The sequence below is a fragment of the Nyctibius grandis genome, chromosome 1, assembly GCF_013368605.1.
Source record: "Nyctibius grandis isolate bNycGra1 chromosome 1, bNycGra1.pri, whole genome shotgun sequence".
NCBI lineage: Eukaryota > Metazoa > Chordata > Aves > Nyctibiiformes > Nyctibiidae > Nyctibius > Nyctibius grandis.
The window spans coordinates 62,692,669-62,712,900 of record NC_090658.1 but is presented as its reverse complement, the minus strand read 5'-3'; the positions used below and the strand labels follow the sequence as shown (position 1 = coordinate 62,712,900).

The 20,232-nt window shown below is 41.0% G+C and overlaps 1 protein-coding gene across 1 annotated transcript in view; it reads left to right on the top strand.

Moving 5' to 3' along the window:
* ADGRG6 (adhesion G protein-coupled receptor G6) overlaps nt 1–20,232 on the top strand; it is a 115,705-nt gene that overhangs the window by 5,329 nt on the left and 90,144 nt on the right.

The following is a 20,232-nucleotide window of genomic DNA, read 5'->3' as shown; positions in this document are numbered from 1 at the left end:
TAACACATTCTGACTGTTTTCTTTAAACATATGAATGAGAGATTTCATTTGCTAAATGTCTTTTCCTAACCACTAGAGTGCAAAATATTTTGGGAGCTCCAGATGCTTTACTGGAAAAAAAACTCTGGAGTTTTTTCTGGAGCATATGAAAATTTTGGAGCAGCTTGTAGTGCTCAGCTAATTCTATATCAGACGGGTAGTTTTGCTGCTACAGACTTTCCACTGCAAAAAGGATGGTTTATATATAGAAAGAGTTTCTAACTTCTTTGATGTTGTTTTTTCTCTAAGTAAAAAGCGCAGGGTTTTTTTACTTAGAGAAAAAAATGCAGTAGCTGTGCAGTAGCAGTTTCCAGCTCCATGTCACTTTAATAGGTGTTTTCCATTTCCATCAAATTGTGTAGCCAGAAATGTTCTTAGGACCGGACTCTCACCCATGGCCCTGTTGGTTGATGGCCTTTGCGTCCCTGTGATCCTGGACCATATGTGATCCTGGGCCATGCAGCTGCCATCCTCCACATAAAGTAAATCAGCAAAAACTGCTCTAACTTAGAGCTGCTGTGGGCTGTTATCTGGTCACTGGAACATTAAGACCCACACACCATTAGTCTTTGCTAATTCCTCTTGATAAAAGTTTAGTTACTGAAAGTGCAGGTGACACAGCAAGAGTAAGTCCCATGAGCCAGAAGGTCCTTGCCAGTATGCTGTGAGGACAGAGAAAGCCAACTGCAAGCTCATCTGTGCATTCAGCTAATTGAAGCGTACCGTTACTACCTGTGCTGGTACTGAACAAGTAGATGGGTCAAAAGCCCTACGCCAAACTCCAAGATAGGCTTCCACAAAGTCATATATGCCCCTGGCTAACTACTTCTGCAGCAAAGTGGCTAGTGCCATTGGTTTGGTAAAAGCAGCCAAAGTGGCTCCTTTGGTCTCCTCTATTACAGTTGCTGTGTGTGCTCCTTTCTCAGGAGGTACTGGTTTGGCAAGTAGGAGACTCAGAACCAGGTCTCTGATGGAAATCAGAGCAGAGACCTGAACCTGAGTCTTATATCTCAAGAGCGTGCCCCTGAGGACTTTTTCTTTCTTGCTTCAACTGGAAAAGTTTTGAAATCTAAAAAATTTGAATAAATGGAAAAGACATTTCCCTATCTGCCTGAATGATGAGTAGTTAAACAAGGTACACTGGAAACACCCAGGTTCAATGGACAAATGTTTGCTGTTCAGCAGTGAAAGAGATCATAGATAATCTGCTGTTGATACTCGACTGAAAAGAAAATGTGACATTTACCTTTACAGCAACCTGTCATTTGGCAGTACTTGCCTGGAGACCCTCAAGGTTCACGTTTCTTTTTATGTTGATGTAAAAGCATAGGTTATGCTGCAAAACAGAGTCTTTTCATCTGTTCTTTTTAATAGAGCAAGGCAGACAAGGTGGGAAACGCTGCTGCTTCTGCAGTTTTTATTTTGTGTTCTTAAAAGGTATTGGTCACTTTGGCTGTGGATTCATTTGGTATCCATAATCTCTCTGGCAGCTTAAGCTTTACTGAAGTTACAGTAGAAATATCATAAAACCTGACATTAATCCAACTTCATTAGTGAGCTGTAAGCTTAGAAAGCAATTGGAACTTATTAAGCTTTGCTTAGAGGAGGTTAAATACAAGTGAGGGATTAAGATCATCAGGTACAGTTTTTGTGGATTATTTAAGGGGCTATTCATAAGGATAAAAATATCAGTCATGCTGTGACATGGGAAAAATGCAAAAGTAATAATTTTATAGTTTAACTTGAGAAGACCTATAGAACTTGGCCTGCTATCAGAAACAAAACTTAGGAGAAGGATTACACAGCAGAAAACTTAGAAGAGGAGTGGGATGGTCTGTGAAATGAATGTTTAGCCTCAAATTGATCAGTAAGGTATTGATAAGCAGGTGCAGCAGTGGAGTGTAATCCCAAAATCTAGGTCTAATGCCACAGAGGGATCAATGGATGGACTCTGACACTTAGAAAGATAGAAATAAATTATAAAAATAAAAAATAAATTATAAAATTATAACATGTACTTTAGTTAAAATCTCAACTGCCGTAACTGTTCTGGCATACTGGCTTCAGGTCATGTGTTGTGACATGGGGTGTCAGAGCAGCTGAGTAAGCAACTTGACAGGTTTCCATTCCTGTCTGGGGTAGATGTCCCTGATGGCCCTGAGTGAGTCATTTAGCTGTGCCTCAGTTTCCCTGCCTGTAACAATGAGTGTATGTCTTGCCTCCCTTGTAAAAAGCTTGCTTATCTTCCAGTGAAACGACTATATAGAAGCTGAGATGTTAGAATGGTGGTGTTTTAAACAGAATTAGTTAAATACACTTTTATCAGAGATTCATACATTCCTAATTTTTTGTTTCTATTGTACATTTTGTTGGTTTCAGAGAGCCCAAAAGAGAATAAAAAAAGTGAACAGAATTCTGGAAAACATAACTAATGAGGGCAGACAGAAAGAACTAAGTTTTTTTGGTGTAGAGTAGGCAGAAGGGGGAATGCATAAGAACTGAGAATATTTAAAGAGATAGCTGCAGTGGGAAGGGATAGACTGATCTTTCAGGGCAGCTGAAAGGGCAAAAAGAATGGGCTTAAATTACAGCAAGGTAAATGAGGGGAGGATATCTCATTGAAAGATATAGATAGCAGTGGAATAGATTGCCAAGGAATACCAGGGAATCTCAGTCCTTGGGCATGTATAGTAATATCTGCCAGAAATGGTTTAAATCTGTAGTCCTCTTTCCTTGGGGCTGAGAAATACATTAGATGATTTTCCAACTTCCCTAATTTCTATTGTGCTTCCTTAATCTTTGCCCTATAGAATCTATTTTGGTTCAAAACCTGGGAAATGAGGAGATCCATTGGAAACTGCGCTTCTCAGAATATGACAGCGCTTTTGCTGTGCCTACAAAATTGTGTTGGTGTTTGTCGTGTTGCAATGGCCTCATTTTTATCTGACATAAGGAAGCAGCAGTTCAGTATGGGAAGTAAAAATCAGTTGCTTCAGGTGTGTGTAACCTCACAAAAAGTGTTCGGTTTAGTCTCCTCTTGCTTTTTGACTTTTCTGCTCTCTTAGCAAAATGTCTAAAGTTTCAATATTGTAGTGGCTCTTGGTTTTTACTGTGCTCTCTATGGTAACCCAGGAGCAGAACTGGAGTTTTTTCAGTGACCTTAAAAGCAGATTCCAGTTTGCATGATTACTTTACAATCTAGTTTTCAAGTGTCTTGTCAGTACTGGACTTCCAAGGCTTTGAACACTTGCACATTTTGAGGAGATTGCAAAGTCCTCATAAGAGTTTTTACCTTCTTCTGTCATCAATAGATACATAATTACATAAGAGTCAATAGCTGTTTTGGAGCTATTGGAGCAAGTCCAGAGGAGGGCCACGAAGATGAGAGGGCTGGAGCACCTCTCCTATGAAGACAGGCTGAGAGAGTTGGGGCTTTTCAGCCTGGAGAATAGAAGGCTCCAGGGAGACCTTATACCAGCCTTCCAGTATCTGGAGGGGGCCTGCAGGAGAGCGGGAGAGGGACTTTTTACAAGGGCATGTAGTTGTAGGACAAGGGGTAATGGTTTTAAACTGAAAGAGGATAGATTTAGATTAGATATAAGGAAGAAATTCTTTACTGTGGGGGTGGTGATGCTCTGGAACAGGTTGCCCAGAGAAGTTGTGGATGCCCCCTCCCTGGCAGTGTTCAAGGCCAGATTGGATGGGACTTTGAGCAACCTGATCTAGTGGAAGGAGTCCCTGCCCGTGGCAGGAGGGTTAGAACTAGATGATCTTTAAGGTCCCTTCCAACCCAAACCATTCTATGATTCTATGATTTTAAATTTTGACTACCATGCAACCATATTTAGTTTTATTCAGGATGAGGAAAATATGTACTTTAATAAAGCCATGAGTACATCTACAATTCTTATTACACTATTTCTGCATTATGCCCCACACTGCTGTTATCACAGAATTACTATGACTGTACCTAATGCCAAAGTGAGCATTTGTCCTTTGTCAGTAAAGTGCATTGGTGTCTGTAGTCACATTTTCATGTCCTCAAAGGGCTTTACTCTATACCCAGGAGCTCACAGAAGAGTAAGTTTCAATTCTATTACCGTCCCTGAAATTTTAATTTCATTTTTTTAGTGGTGATTCAAAGCAAAAATTTGTGCTGTTTTGAATTCGTCAAGAAAAAGAGAGGCGACACAAATGAATATAACTGAAAGCAGGTCCTTCACCCACGTGGCTGATAACGATCTCCAATATAGGATCATCTCTGTCCGTCATGCTCCTTAATTGGGCCTGTCTAGATAAAGGAGGGATTAAAGTCCTCCCTGTTTATGGGAGAGTTTCAGAGTGACCCTGTGGGCTCAGGAGCCTAATGAGAGATGGGAAGGGAGTGTGGTGGGAAGTATTGCTAATGCCCCCCGCGCTAGCAGCAAGAGTTAGTCACATTGCCATCTGTGAAAATGGATCAGGTTTTATCTTGAACAGCCCAGCTCAGGAAGTGTGTTTTTTTTCACCAAAGATCTGAAACTGCCTACCCCAGACAAACGCCAAAGATCCTGTCTCAGAGCAAATGATTAAATGGTTGTCAGCATATTCCCTTATCTTCCTCTCTCTTACCATGTGCACAGCAAGAACCAAAGTGCCAAGATGTTAACCCAGTCAGTCAGCACTATCCTCGCCTACAGTGGGGAGGCAGGGGATGATTTTATAACATTATTACTGACACTTTGTGAAACTTGTCCTGTGGCATCCCCAGGTGTGAATGGGTATGCATATATTGCTGAGCAGGGTAAATGTGACTGAGAGTGCTGTCCCTGACTCAGGCATGGAAATTCACATTTTTGAAAGTTATGAAAAAACTCAGAAAAACTAAAAAGTTTGAAGAAAGTATTCAGTCTGGCAGTCTCTTTCCTCACACAGATATACATACATACATCATGTGTAATTGAGAGATTAGTCAGAAGGAATCTGGATATTTAATGAATAGCTTCAAAGTATTTTTGTTCTTTCTCCTTTCTCTGTCAGTTGTCTTTTATATTTTAATGTAGCTTAAGCAAAACAAATCAAAACCAATCCTTTATGTTCTGTTCAGTATCTAAATTTCTGCTAGCTTGAGGCATGTGTTTGGAATTTCTGTTCATATAAATCTTTCAGAGAAAAACTTACTAGCTGGTTTTCTTGTATTTCCCTTAATTGACAGTTCATTGATGTAAAATTAAATCACTGTTGGAATGAATTTCACAGGAAGCTGCCTCTCATTACCTCTGTTTACTTTTTTAGCTGTAATTTTTTGATGGCGCTGATAATTCTTTTCCCTAATGTTTTTGAAACTCATTGCATTAACCATAACAATATTGCCTTAAAAGCACAGTGATTTTTTTTTCCCTTCCTCTGATATGCACCTGTAGCCAAACCCAAATGGAATATCATGAAACATCACAGAAATTCAAAGCTGACTAGGACCTCATCTTACAGGGTCTCTGCACTCCTTTGTTAGAAAATAGGCTAAATAATGTACTTTTCTCTAAAGAATATACCTTTAAAAGAAAGAATATACCTTTCACTGAAGGTCCTATCTTTATGAACTGTAGATTTTCGAATCCGTTTATAATTTATTTTTGCCTCGTTTTTTCTGTTCACTGTTAAAAATTAAAAACATAAGCAAATGACAATTTGTCAGTTTGTCAATATTGTCTATGACAACAGAAAATAAAAGTATCTAGCTCAGTGGTATATCTAACACTAGTCCCAAAATGACTTGTGGCCAACTGGACTGTGCTTTACAAAAAGCTGCCTCTGATAGAGGTTATTATTACGTAAAGGAATTCATTCTTTATGGTATTTGTCAGTTGCTCTCAATAAAGTGAATGAACATTTTAGAACAAAAAGAGCTTCTGTCTCATTAAAAGACTGAAGTCTTTGCGAATGTCACTTTTTTCTCTTGTGGTTTAGTAATGTGAGAAATATTGCATCATGAAGTAAAGGTCTTAACTAGGAATAGAACAGTTTTCCAGATAAAAGTTCCTTATGTAAGTCTAGTAATCCTGTGCCATGTATTTTAGTATGTATGACAATTAATACAGAGTAAATAAAAAGGTTAATTTCATATACCAGTGGACCTTTTAGAAGTGAGTGATTACCACTGTAAAGTCAGCACTTGTCAATTAATGAGAAGGGCTGATCATGCAGATTTTGGATACATATTGTTATGTCCATGATTGTTTTGCTAGAATATTGGATTTGCATACTTAATAGGATTGCTTAAGTGATTTGCTTAAGGTGTAACAGGTAATGTTCACTAGATGAAGGCCTCAGTTATCACTGTCTGATAATTGAAATGTTAAAATTTGCATTTTTATTACAACCACATAACAGAGATGTCTGAGATAGATATACTTACCCCATGTATTATGTATGGACAATACTAAAATGAAGAAAAACATATATGACTTTTATTTTACAAGCATTTGAAAAAAATGGAGTGAAGGAATTTTAGCTACAATTTAGTAAGGTACTAAGAAATAAGAAGACCCACACAGAAAATTACATTCCTTGTTAACATTGTGTGTAGAAATACCTCTGATTAAATAATTCACCTATACTGTTTCAGAATTTCTTCCTCTCATCGTGGAAGAGAAAAATCTCTTGCCCATGAGAGGAAAATAAAGTATTTCAGCTATAGACTGTAAACATTTTCTATAAAGTTAACTAAAATATTAGTGTAATAATAATGTTACATCAGAAAAGTACATCCCTTACTGTGATACATTGAACCAAAACTACTTTTCCTGCCCTAATTATGATAATATAGGTACTCATATCAAGGGAAGGCAGGGCTTCCAGGAACACCTCTTGTTTTGTCTAGATTCGGTGCTTGCTGGTCTGTCTGGTTCCTGTAAATGACAGACTAAGCTCTAACTCTTGCTGCAGTACAGGAAAATTAAGTGCATAATTCATAGTTAGAGTTCTGCTTATGTAGTCTGGCCTCCAGGTATCCTTCACATTAATTCATTTTATTGGCCTTCTCTTGAAGAAACAAGCCACTTTCCACTCTAAACCCAAGTCCAGTCCATGCCAGTTTCCACTCTAAACCCAACTCCAGTCATAATTTTTTGGTACCAGTATGAACTTGTACTCCTTTTTTCTTATCTTTCATGTTGTCGTTTTTACCCTGTTGTCTGGGACAGCAGCAGCTTGAGCAGTATGTTGACTGTTTTCAGTTTGTTAGTTGGAAACAGTTTTGAGAATTGTCCTCAAGATTTCAGCCCCCAAACATGCTCACCAAATCCCATTCTGTGAATTCTCCCTTTGGTAATCTGTTAACATCTTTTCCATTGTTTACTAGTTTGTCCAAATTCCAGTGTAGCAGATAGATAGTCACTTTTGACAAGAGGGTCCATCACAGTGGTAACTCAGATGGTTTAATACTCCCAAAACTACAGCTATATCAATTAAGATGTAAGATGCTTAGTATTCTGACATAGCAGTGTCAGCAGGGCATATTCTCAGAGAACATATTTTTTTTGAAAGTCCTTGTAGACTGAAAAAGTGTGTGTTGGAAAATATTTTGCTCTTTTAAAGAGTGACAAAAATTTAGTTCCCATTCTTGAAACCACTTTTTTTCTGGATATCCCCAAAGTAGTCCAACTGTCTTCCAGTACATTGTAAAACAACTGCTTTTTTCAGGGATAAATAGCTGTAAGAGTTATCTCTTGCAGAACACAGGGTAGATCCATGAAAAGATCATCACACAGCTAACCTAATTTTTGAAAGGATACAATGTGATCAGAGTTTTTCCAATTCCAGCTTTTTCCCTCATGAATATGCTTCTTAATGGGTGTCAGAAAACTGCAACTCCCTATCTTGAACAGAGTTTGTTTTGTTCAGATGCATGCTCTGGCTTCTCACAGCTCTTCTCATTAAGAGCTGTGCAGTGACAAATCCATACTATGAAGCTGAAGTCATTTTTTTATCAGAACTTGCTTTTTAGGTGGAGAAAAAGACCTCATGGTTGAAGTTATGACAGAGGCATTTGTATAAGTCCCAGTCCTCTGTGACTTTTGTTTTGTGGTGTGAGAAGTGGGGCGAAGTGTGTTTGGTTTTTTTTTTCCCCTCATTGCCTTGATTTAACAGGAAAGGCTTATAAGCAGGTTTAAATTTTAAATCTTTTACTGTTTTTTCTTCAAATTCTGTGTCTAAATATTTTCCAGTTCCAAAGTATGTTAGTCATATATCATACTGCATTTTACAGAAACTGGAAGTATACAGGGAATGCTGAAATCCCCTTGCCTGCTGAGTCATTAAACATATGCAAAGGAACACCAAATATTGTGTCTTTTGTACTGAAATCTAAAATAACAAAGAGATTTCATGCTGGGAATGGGTGTTCACCTATCCAATACCAATATTTTGAATAACAAATCACCCAAATTTGTTCAGCTCGACTTGGATTTTAACTTTGATTTAGGGAATTGTTGTATTTCAAGAAATCATATCTGTAATATGCATACAAACATAAAAGGGTGGAACGTTGGTGTTGAACAAAGGCATCGTTCATACATCAAGTTAGAAGTTGTGGGGTTTTTAAAAAACAAAATATTGTTTGACTGATAAAAATATTTAAAGAAAGGGTAACTATAAAAACAATGAGCCCACTCCCTTTCATGTGTAAGCCTGGTACATCAAATGTGCTGTGTGCACCAGCTGCTCTTGTTGCAGTTTATTATGTAGCTAGTTTATAAAATGGAGGCTTTTTTCTTTGACCTGTCAGATTTTGTCAGTATATTGTTTCCCTGATGTCCGGTATTTTGATCTTATTTTGAATGGGGTATGCTTCTGCTCAAATCTTGCCACTGGAACTGGCAAAGACATTGTATAGCAACAATCCCACTGGCTGGGGCTTCCCTCTCTCTGTCTCTGCTTATGGGTAATTACTTTTCTGTTAAGTGATTATTTCACTGTGTTAGGAATGAATTGCATTTAACCCTTCCATGTTCTCAGAAAGGTCTCAGTGAGAGTCAAAACGGTAGAAGCAGCATTGATGTAATAACGAATTTCTCTCTCTGGTGGCACACGGCAATCAGAAGATAGTACTGAGGATTAAAAAGGCAAATCTCTCTCTCTGCCTACACTCTCTTGTCTAATAAAATCTGTGCATATTTTTCACATGTGTGTAATACCAAATGAGTGGTTTCTAAATCCCTTGCCAAACACTAGTAACTTAGAAGTTACCTGCAAATAACATATGTCTGGCTTAGTCAGTTGTCTTTAGTTTTGGGTGGTTTTCTTCCCCCTGTTGTCAGCAGTGTTGATGTACACGACCCAGCTGTTCTCTTCTAGACAACTCTTGTAGTTACTGACTCTTTTGATTACTATTCTCAACAAAAGTATCTGAAGTTCTTCTATATCGTTTATAGCACATCAGAATTGAGTAAATAGCAATTTAATTATATAATCAATAGCTGAACTCAAGATCTTAGGAAAAAAAATTGCCTATTTTTTTGTGCTTGGCTGTATAAATCTTTTCTGAATAGCACATCATAGCAATGGAATGTATCAGATGCCAGAAATGTAGCTGACAAGAGTCCAGTTTTTAAAGCTATTGTTTTCAAAACATTTATCTTGCTTTATCATCTTAATCAGTTTTCTGATGTAACAAATATTCTGAATTTGAAGGAGAAGATTACAATGTTCATATTAAAATGTCATCATATTTTCCAATTTCTAAAAAGAATTGTTTCTTAAATAAAAAGAGGTGTTTTCAAGAAAGTAAAGACAAATAACTCTTACTAATAACGTAACTGAAAAAAATAGTAAAATAAATTCATAGCAAGAATGCCATTTGCTTTTTTATGCTTAGGAATGTTGAAATTGAGACAGATCTGCATTAACCGTGAAATAGTTTTGCCCGGCTTTTGGAATAAGTTATAAGGAAACTCTTCAGTAAATGTTCAGCTATATATAGTCATCTAGTGGTTCCTCCATTTTAACTGGATTGCATAACATTGATTTTATTTGGTCCCACCAAAGTCAGGGTAAGTTTTACTGCCCCCTTGAATAAGAGCCAAGATACATCACTGTTGAGCACTTTAGAAAATCCCTCTCCAAATGTCCAAATAAAAACTATTTGGAAGTTGGTGTCTTGGCCCAACAATGTTGTTGTGTCAGAGGAAGCCAGAGTTCTGCCCCATGCCTTTAAAAAATTTAACTTGCATGGTGCTGCAGCATCACTGTTCAGTGCTCAGAAAGGAAAAAGGCTTGAAGAACAAAAGAAGAGTTGCTGTGTACACTTGGCAGCGGTTATATGTTGTAACTTGTGGTTTTTGCCTGTAGATTACTGTGATCTCACCCAGTAATGCTTGAAATGGAGGAGGGTTTTGTGTTCTGCTTTTTGTCTGTGTAATCCCCATGTCATGTGAATCCTGACTTGGTACTTAAAAATTGACTTGAGCTCCAGCAAAAAAACTCAAACGCACAAGTTCTCCCCTTAAAGTTATAATTTAAATGTTATATAGTAATAATGGTGGTATTTTATTATTTTTCTCCATGTAGCATGATCTTTCATAAGTAAACTAATACTAGTTAGCATCATCATATCTCACTGGAGATATATTGTCTGGATGTAGGATCGGCGATTACCCTGTGCTTGTGTACTGCCTTAAGTAAAGTTACTTGCCTTGTTCTTTGGCACTACTTTAAAAATACAATTCATATAAATCATATGTGATAAAAATGACTGATAAAAATGTCTATAAAACATCATAAAACTCAAACTTTAATACAGGAAAGTGTTGAGCTAAACTTTTGGAACAGTTTGAGGACAAATATCCATACGGAAACAGGTTAATGTGTATGTTTGGATTGTGCAGGTGGATCTCCTGTACTGTCTGTGAGCACTGACAGATTTATAAGTCTAGCCCAGTAACACAGAGCCTTTATCCACACTTTAAGTAAATTATGTTCTTGAGTATGGGCTGCTTTGGTCATGGAAAAATTCATCTGTATGAGACTTGAATGAATAATGTTTTCCATTGTGAGCACCTTTTTATCACCAACAATATGAGAGGTTTGAGTCAATATCCAGTCTCCCAATTACATATGGATATTGCCATTTCCCTGTAATTTATCTTTTCTAATTATGCCACAGAACGTTTATTTCTGAAATTTCACGTGCTATTAAATGTTTCTTACTTGTCTGTTACTGCTTTAAAGTATCACAACCCTTAATTCCTACCAGTTCTGACAGAGAGTGAGACATTTACTTTTTTTTACTTTTTAATAATTTCCTGTCCTATGAGGAGGTGAGGAAAAGATTGGGATTCAGCTAGTGAACGGAAATAGAGAACGATAATCTAGAATCAGCACTTGCTAATTCGGTTGAAATGTCGGAGACCTGTGTGGTGGAACTAAAGGCATAAACCAGTGGGGTAGGTTTCCTTGATTGTCATACAATGGCAGTTTTCAAAGTCTGACTTATTTTAAATAACAGAAGAAAGCTTTGGCAAGAAAATATTATAAAGAAAATACTAAGGCTGGAAAGCTGACAATTCAATAAACTGTAAATAACAGAACTGAAGAATTCAGGTTGCCTATGGAATTTTTCATTTTCACATCCACTGTGATGATGCAGGTTTTAATGACAAAGTCACCTGCATTTCATCATCGACCTCCAGCTTTATACAGAGCAGATATGCTATTAGGCTGAAAACAAACATGGTTTTTAAGGCCTTTGCTTAATGTGTGGCCAGAGATAGAATATGTACACTAAAGGAGGCATTGGATTGCAAGTTCTCATGGCTAGAGTGGTTGAAGGCTGTGCTAGAAAACTGAATACTGTCTCTGACTTTCGTCTGCTAAGGGTGGCTGAACAAATGAATTTCATGGCTATCTTTACTGTGTCTCATTTTCTGTGCCTAATTTAAAGCTATAGAGTGATTTGCGTCTATAATTGCAGTTGAAGTGAACAGGAACTGTGTTTGACTATATTAATCCCTATGTAATGCTGCAAATAATGAATAAGCTAGGTCATGTGTGTCTGAAATTAGACACCTAATGTCGGAGGATTCTTCCGATCTTGATATGCCCCAACTACCCTTCTATAAAATGAATTTAAGAATACTTCTTACCTCACAGTCATATTGTAAGTTTTAATTAATCACTGTTGGAGAAATGTTCAAATGTTATACTAATGAACACCACAGAAGAGCTAACGAGGAAATCAGTGATTCTGTCTCAGGAGAGGACTGGAATTGCTGCAACGCTGAGGGTCACACATCGAAGAATGGAGGTAAAGCAGGGTACTGAAAAGTTGCTTATTTCATGGGATTTGTCCTTCCTGTGCACTGAATGAGGTCCTGCAAAAATGGGAGTGATTATGTAGTTGAAGATTTTTTTTTCAATTATCTATGCACAAAGGCCAAAGGAAGGCTACCTCTAGCATTTCCTAACTTCATTAGTCCTTGATTGTGCAATCCTAATGGTGTCTGCATGTTTCTGGGAGGGGTTTCTAATGTTGGTGTGTGTGTGTATATGCAGATAAAGTTATGATTGCTGATAGAGATGCTTACTTAGAATTTTAATTTAACCCATATGCAGAGCAGAAAGTCTTGTAACAAAATGTTATTTACTTATTTTTCTTGTTTCATTCATTCTTAATCAGGATTTTCTCAACCATATTTTTGAGACAGTTTAAGGAAGCTGAGATTGACAGTGATTGGAGTAATCAAGCTGCTTCACTGTGAAGCAATTCGCTTAGGAGTAGAAGAACTTTCCTTTTAATTTCATTATTTATTGTGGCCTTTGAATGACCCAGCAGTTAGAACAATAGCAACCTGGTTCTGTATGACCTGTGTAACACCAGAACATAGTATTTCATAAGGAAAAAGAAAAAAGGAACAGAGAGGTATTCTGTTGTAGTACTTCCTACATGCTACTATCACTTGTAAGATTTTTTTTTTTTCTTTCAATTTTTTATTCCATCCATAACTTCAAGGGGATTTCTGGTTACACATTTGAAATATATCCTTTCTCCATCTTCTCCAATATTCTTTCCAGGACGATATTGTGCATGGGGGCTTGGGGATTTTTTTTTGGCTTTTTTTATTTAAGGCACTGTAATTCTTAGTTTATTGATGATTGATTTGTGTCGTCCTGTTCAAAAAAGAAAACAAAACACTTTGCATTTGGAACAGAGAATTCAACATTACACTTTGCAAAAGAGAGACAAGAAAACATCTATCTAGAGAAGAGATGTTAAGACTTCTACTTCTTCAGTGTTAGTTTCTGGAGGAGCATTTGGGGAATGTTAAAAGTCCGGATGAGTAGGTCCTGTGTGGACTGAGGTTTGAATGAAGGTGGCATTTTTCTAGGAAGTGAGGTTCTCTGAAATGCATAAAACCTTTCTGTGTATCTGAAGTAATGGCAGGGTGCCCAGAGCTTTGTGGAAAGGTGCCTAGTTCTTCAGCAATAAATAAAATAAGTAAGTAAATAAATATATTCAGTCAAGGGTAGGTTATCTTTGATGTGAAGATCTTCTGCTAGATGAAAGACTGCAATGGGCATGCAGTGCCAAGCATCCCCCTGCTTCCTTAGCGCCTTTGGTGCCAACATCCTCAAAAAGAACAAGGACTGTAATCCTTAAGACATCAGACTTGAAAAAGGATTTCCTTTAGAGCTAAGGTTGTTTTTGTTACTCTCCAGACATGTAGCTAGTGGTAGGACAAATGAGTCTTCCAGAAATTAAGAAATGTTTAACAACTGTGGCAGTTTTCAGATTGCAAGTCATCCTACCCAGCAGGTAGAAAGTCAAGAAAGGGTACCAGGAAACCTGCATGGTTAAACAGGGAACTGCTGGGCAAACTCAAGTGGAAGAAGAGAGTGTTCAGATCATGGAAGGAGGGGCTGGCCACTTGGGAGGAATATAAGTCTGTTGTCAGAGGATGTAGGGAGGCAACTAGGAAAGCTAAGGCCTCCTTGGAATTAAACCTTGCAAGAGAGGTCAAGGACAACAGAAAGGGCTTCTTCAAATACATTGCAGGTAAAACCAACACTAGAGGCAATGTAGGCCCACTGATGAATGAGGTGGGGGCCCTGGAGACAGAGGATAAAAAGAAGGCGGAGTTACTGAATGCCTTCTTTGCCTCTGTCTATACTGCTGGAGGCTGTCCTGAGGAGCCCCGGACCCCTGCGGCCCCAGAAGAAGTCAGGATAGAGGAGGAATCTGTCTTGGTTGATGAGGGCTGGGTCAGGGACCAATTAAGCAATCTGGACGTCCATAAATCCATGGGCCCTGATGGAATGCACCCGCGGGTGCTGAGGGAGCTGGCGGAAGTCATTGCTAAGCCACTCTCCATCATCTTTGCTAAGTCGTGGGCAACGGGAGAGGTGCCTGAGGACTGAAGGAAAGCAAATGTCACTCCAGTCTTCAAAAAGGGCAAGAAGGAGGACCCGGGTAACTCTAGACCGGTCAGCCTCACCTCCATCCCCGGAAAGGTAATGGAGCAACTTGTCCTTGGTGCTGTCTCTAGGCACATCAAGGATAGGGGGATCATTAGGGGCAGTCAACATGGCTTCACCAAGGGGAAGTCATGCTTAACCAACTTGATAGCCTTTTATGAGGACATAACCCGGTGGATAGATGATGGTAAAGCTGTGAATGTGGTCTATCTCGATTTCAGTAAAGCGTTTGACACGGTCTCCCACAGCATCCTCGCAGCTAAACTGAGGAAGTGTGGTCTGAATGATCGGGTAGTGAGGTGGATTGTGAAGTGGCTGAAGGAAAGAAGCCAGAGAGTGGTGGTCAATGGGACAGAGTCCAGCTGGAGTTCTGTGTCTAGCGGAGTCCCTCAAGGGTCGGTACTGGGACCAGTTCTATTCAATATATTCATTAATGACTTGGATGAGGGAATAGAGTGCACTGTCAGCAAGTTCGCTGATGACACAAAACTGGGAGGAGTGGCTGACGCACCGGAAGGCTGCGCAGCCATTCAGAGAGACCTGGACAGGCTGGAGAGTTGGGCGGGGAGAAATTTAATGAAATATAACAAGGGCAAGTGTAGAGTCCTGCATCTGGGCAAGGACAACCCCATGTATGAGTACAAGTTGGGGACAGACCTGTTGGAGAGCAGCGTAGGGGAAAGGGACCTGGGGGTCCTAGTGGACAACAGGATGACCATGAGCCAGCAGTGTGCCCTTGTGGCCAAGAAGGCCAATGGCATCCTGGGGTGTGTTAGAAGGGGTTCCTGTGTGATATGGTCTAGGTAATCCTGCTCTGGCAGGGGGATTGGACTAGATGATCTTTCAAGGTCCCTTCCAATCCCTAACATTCTGTGATTCTGTGTTACTGGTTTAAGCCAGAGGTCCAAGCAGCCCAGTATTCACAGATGGACACTGGGAACAGAAGAGTTAAAATAAGGCCTACATACATGATGCTTCCCCTCAAAACTCTCCCAGTCTTCAACTGTTTCCATTTTGGGAATGAAAATCTTACTGAGACTGGTGTGGCTTGCCTGTTTAGTAGTCTGCAATGGATTTCTGCCAACTAGTTGCCCACTCTCCCTTTGAACTTGCACATCCACAGTTGTTCTCAGGCAGGGAGTGCCACGTGTCCACTTCCTGCTGCATGAAGAACCACCTTGTTCTTCTTACTTTGAACCTGGCTTCTATAACAAGGGGCCACCAAGTAAAGACAGTGAGAAAATACTCCCTCTCTCCCTTTTCCCTGTCACCCACAGACCTTTTGTAGACCATTGTCAGATCTCCATTACATCATCGCTTTCCCAGCTTGAAGAGTACTTGACTACTCCCTCACTTGCCCTGACCATCCCCACCCAGACAGCCTCTGCGTATGGCTCGAGGGCTTTCATTTAAGCCCATAGTGGGATACCCACACATGCCCTGGGCTGTCAGCTAGCTGGGAGCAGCAGGAGCTATGTGGCCCTTGATGAGGGAGGATCTAGGAAACAGGGTGACCACAGGGCAGAGAAGGCCCTCGCTGACTGGGCACAGTCCCACAATGTCTGAGCCGGGTTAGCAGACAGGGTGAGGCAATGAACCGGGTCCAGGGTCCATGCAGGGAGTTGGATCGGGAGCAGACAGAGACAAGGCCAGAGACAGATACACCTACAGCATATGTCCAGCAAGAACTGAAAGCCAATTAAGGGCTTTTGGTGTACTCAGGACACTGTCATTTTATTGCCTAGTCACTCTCTCTTATGAGAGACTCATTTTTCAGTTCTGTACAGTTTGCCTTCAAGGTATCTACTATCTGGAGTAGCTTTCTATCAGCAGCAAACTTTGTCTGTACTCTTCTACTGCTTTTCCAGATACTTTCTGGATATGTTAAGTAACATGGATCCCAGCAAAGGCACCTGTGGGACTCTGCTGGTGACTTTCTTGCCTTTTTACACTGTCACCTACCTCTTATGCTCCTACCTCTTAACAAGTTGTTTATCCATGCCAGAACCTTCCTTATTATGGAATGGCTGCTTAGTTTTCTTTAAAGCCTTTGGCAAAGTCTTTGCCAGAAACTTTCTGGATATTCAAGTGAACTATGTCAACTGGGTCACATTTACCTGCATAGCACAACTGAACCTGGCAGAGAACTCCAAGAGGTTTGTAAGACAAAATTTCACTTTACAGAAGTCATGTTGACTCTCCCAAATAGATTTTATTTATCCAGGTGTCCACTAATTCTAACATTTCTTATACCACAGATCCCTTATGGTAGCCAAGGCACTGGTCTACTCAGTGACAAAAGTAAAATTGGAGTAAACCAGTTTTACCTGACTGCCAATTACTGGCAACCTTTACAGGTGTTAGCATTATTAGCAAATCTCCAGGATGTATGACTTGCAATTACACTGCTGCTCCGGTGCTCTAGACTAAGACTGCATCTTGCAGAAATGGGCTCGAAAATAATACTATGTGTTTGATCGTGTTGATAAGCAGTGGAAAAGACTGAGTGGTACTTCCAGTACGTTATTAAAATGTAATGAAAGGTCTGAGCAGTTCACTTGAGTGGTAGTTCCTCATTATAATTTTGTCCTAGAGCCACTCTTGTGGCTCACAGCTGTGAGCATTAGCAGAATAACCTTTTCAGTCGCAGCAAATAGCTAGACCACAGTTTGATCATCTTGAGGAAGGGATCAAATGTCTGTTGTTCATATGATGGTCCCTCAGACTTTAAAGGGGAGAAAAAAACTATCATGGTGGGAGTCTGCTATAGACCACCCGGCTAGGATGAAGAGGTAGATGAAATATTCTATAAGCAGCTGGGAGAAGTCTCACAATCGGTAGCCCTTGTTCTTGTGGGGGACTTTACCAGATGTCTGCTGGACATGCAATACAGCAGTGTCATGGTTTAAAGCTGGGCTGGCTATTAAACCAGTGGCAGATGCTCTCTATTAACCCTCCCCCCCGCCCAGAAGGGAAAGGGAAAAGGGAAAGAGACTTACAGGCTGGAAAGATAGAACAGTTTTAATATAGTATAATAATGAAAAAGAGAATAATAATAATAGAAATAATCAAATATATACAAATATATACAAAACCAATATCGAGCTCCCCAGATGTCAGCCACATCACCACCAGCACTGCAGGGCAGGCTCCAGGAAGGCCCAGGCTGGGCCCAGTGGCAGACGGGAACTGGATTCAAGGATGCACGGATCGGGATTGGGGACAGCAGGAAAATGGACAGAGTCCTCTTCGGACACTGGCCATAGCAGAAGAGGTGAGAAGGGAGAAGGCCTGAGACCCTCATGATCCCCCCACTTTATACTGAGAATGACGTGTATGGGATGGAATACCTTCATTGGTCAATTTTGGGTCACCTGTGCTGTCCGCTCCTCCCTGCAGGTGCGACCCTCCTGCGGCTCTTCACTTGTAATCAGTGAGGAATTTAGCAGTGACCTTGGTTTCTCTAAGAATAAGCACAGCAAGAGCCTTTCTGCATAACATCCCTACCGGTACCTCAGTGAGAACTATAAACTTTGAGTGTTATCAGTCCTGGAAGCAGACACTGTCTGCAAAACATGCAGTTAGTTTCAGAAAGTGCAGTTACTTAGTAGAGACTTAGCTGAAAGTAAAAATTACTGAAAGGAAAATTGGCCTGGTTTAGGCCAAATCAGGACAAGCAGAGAGGAAAGTCTCGGAGGTTCCTGAAGTGTGTGGAAGATAATTTCCTGACACAGCTGGTGAATGAGACAACTAGGGAAGATGCCCCACTGGACACAGAATCACAGAATCACAGAATGTTAGGGATTGGAAGGGACCTCGAAAGATCATCTAGTCCAATCCCCCTGCCGGGGCAGGATTGCCTAGACCATATCACACAGGAACGCGTCCAGGCGGTTTTTGAATGTCTCCAGAGAAGGAGACTCCACAACCTCTCTGGGCAGCCTGTTCCAGTGTTCAGTCACCCTCACCGTAAAGAAGTTTTTCCTCATATTTAAGTGGAACCTCCTGTGTTCCAGCTTGCACCCATTGCCCCTTGTCCTGTCAACGGATGTCACTGAGAAGAGCCTGGCTCCATCCTCTTGACACTTGCCCTTTACATATTTAGAAACATTAATGAGGTCACCCCTCAGTCTCCTCTTCTCCAAGCTAAAGAGACCCAGCTCCCTCAGCCTCTCCTCATAAGGGAGATGTTCCACTCCCTTAATCATCTTCGTGGCTCTGCGCTGGACTCTCTCTAGCAGTTCCCTGTCCTTCTTGAACTGAGGGGCCCAGAACTGGACACAATACTCCAGATGCGGCCTCACCAGGGCAGAGTAGAAGGGGAGGAGAACCTCTCTCGACCTGCTGACCACACCCCTTCTAATACACCCCAGGATGCCATTGGCCTTCTTGGCCACAAGGGCACATTGCTGGCTCATGGTCATCCTGTTGTCCACTAGGACCCCCAGGTCCCTTTCCCCTATGCTGCTCTCCAACAGCTCTGCCCCCAACTTGTACTGGTACATGGGGTTGTTCTTGCCCAGATGCAGGACTCTACACTTGCCCTTGTTATATTTCATTAAATTTCTCCCCGCCCAACTCTCCAGCCTGTCCAGGTCTCTTGAATGGCTGCGCAGCCTTCCGGCGCGTCAGCCACTCCTCCCAGTTTTGTGTCATCAGCGAACTTGCTGACAGCGCACTCTAATCCCTCATCCAAGTCATTAATGAATATATTGAATAGAACTGGTCCCAGAACCGATCCCTGCGGAACTCCGCTAGACACAGACCTCCAACTGGACTCTGTCCCACTGACCACCACTCTCTGGCTTCTTTCCTTCAGCCAGTTCACAATCCACCTCACTACCCGATCATCCAGACCACACTTCCCCAGTTTAGCTGCGAGGATGCTGTGGGAGACCGTGTCAAACGCCTTACTGAAATCGAGATAGACCACATCCACAGCTTTACCATCATCTATCCACCGGGTAACATCCTCATAAAAGGCTATCAAGTTGGTTGAGCAAGACTTCCCGTTGGTGAAGCCATGCTGAGTGCCCCTAATGATCCCCCTGTCCTTGATGTGCCTAGAGACAGCACCAAGAACAAGTTGCTCCATCACCTTTCCGGGGATGGAGGTGATGGACCTCTTGTTTGCGAACAGAGAAGGACTTGTGGGTGATGTGATGATTGGAGGCTGTCTTGGGCATAGCATGAAATGGTAGAGTTTTCAGTTCTTGGAGAAGTAAGGAGGGGTGTCAGCAGAACTGCTACCTTGGACTTCCGGAGGGTAGACTTCAGCCTGTTTAGGAGCCTGGTTGACAGAGTCCCTTGGGAAGCAGCCCTGAAGGGCAAAGTTGTTTAGGAAGGCTGGACACTCTTCAAGAAAGAAATCTTAAAGGCGCAGGAGCAGGTCATCCCCATGTGCCAAAAGACAAGCTGGCAGGGAAGAAGACTGGCCTGGCTGAACAGAGAGCTTTGGCTGGAACTCAGGAAAAAAAGGAGAGTTTATGAGCTCTGCAAGAAGGGGCAGGCCACTCAGGAGGACTATAAGGATGTTGTGAGGCTATGCAGGGAGAAAATCAGAAGGGCCAAAGCCCAGCTAGAACTTAATCTGGCCACTGCCATAAAAGGCAATAAAAAATGTTTCTATAAATATATCAACAACAAGAGGAGGGCCAAGGAGAATCTCCATCCTTTATTGGATGGGGGGGGAAGCATGGTGACAAAAGATGAGGAAAAGGCTGAGGTGCTTAATGCCTTCCTTGC